Raw genomic sequence first — 1,431 nt, 5'->3', positions numbered from 1 at the left:
TTCTAAGAAAAGTGAAAAGAAGAATCTTTTATTTGTAAGTGTTGCCTACTGCATCTTATGATCCCTAAGAACATGTATGTACATTTTTATTTCATCTTAATGAAATTTCATTTTATACACCCCTCTCCAATCTTAAAGTTCCTTCTGCTCATTAACGTCCATCTTGATTGTTCTTGTATTATGGCTGCTCTTCCCTCAAAGTAGGATGTATCATCATGAATTTTCACTCATTGTACTTTTCATACTATATAGTGAGTTGTAAGCCTTGCAATTATTTTATTAATGTGTACCTTTAATTGGGCTATAAACATCATGGGAATAAACAAAATGTCTAGCATATTCAACACTTGCCCATAAAACCTATCAATATTTAAAATATAAAATAGTAAACACATTGTTTATTGACTGTTAATATCTGTTTCTGTTTTCAGAGAACCTTGCAAACTGATTTCACCTGATAGTTAAGGGTGCTCATTAAACTATGAATTAGCTATTTATTTGTATTTTATCTTTTGAGAACTTTCTATTCAGTTCCGTAGCCCATTTTTGAATGTGATATTTCTTAATTTTAAGGGTTTTGTTTTTGTTTCTTTTATGTTCCATATATTATATGTTATCAACATTGAAAATAGCAAATATTTTATCCTATTCTGTGGATTACCTACTCACTCAAATGACCGTTTTATTTATGGTGACAAGTTTTTAGTTGAATAACCCTTCAATCATGTGTCCATAGGCTGCAATAATTAAACTCAATGTATTACAAAAAAAGGAAGGTTAAAAAGCTGGATGATGGTGGTTTAGAAGTAAAAGAGAGGTGTTTTTTTTTTGTCAGAGGGGAGTAGATGAACTTTTAAAAGGAAATTTCTAAGTTTAGTTTGGGTAATTGGGGTGGCGGCACTGTCTAAATTTGTGGGAAATTCCTTGTTTTCAATTATAATTAAGATTTTTTCTTTTCTTGGTGTACGTTTTCCAACCTATTAGAAAACATAATAGCAGAAGAAAAGCAGGTGTGCTTATCTAAACAAAGAAACTTCAAAGTATACAATTTATACACCACATTTAAAACAGACCTTTTTAATGATACTTCCATTCACTTGCCATCAGTGGCTTTAACACATGTGAAGCTTATAATGGTAAAACAGTATGTTATAAATAAAATTGGACATATTCACTAAAAGACAAATGTCTTATTCTGCTTCAAGAGATGGATTTTACTAGAGTCTGTAGTTATAAGAAGAAAAATGGTAAGTCTACCAGATGGATCCAACCTATGGTCTACAAGCCATATTAAGCTGGTGATAATAAATAATCTAGTAAACTTACTTAAAACATTTCTAGGATTCAGGGGATTTCTTTTCACCATTTGATTTTGTGATTTTCAAACATAAACTTTGTGAATGTCATGAAACTCGAATGTCAAAAGTTTAG

Source organism: Microtus ochrogaster, chromosome 10 (genome assembly GCF_000317375.1).
Source record: "Microtus ochrogaster isolate Prairie Vole_2 chromosome 10, MicOch1.0, whole genome shotgun sequence".
Lineage (NCBI taxonomy): Eukaryota > Metazoa > Chordata > Mammalia > Rodentia > Cricetidae > Microtus > Microtus ochrogaster.
Note: the sequence above shows the minus strand (reverse complement) of the source record.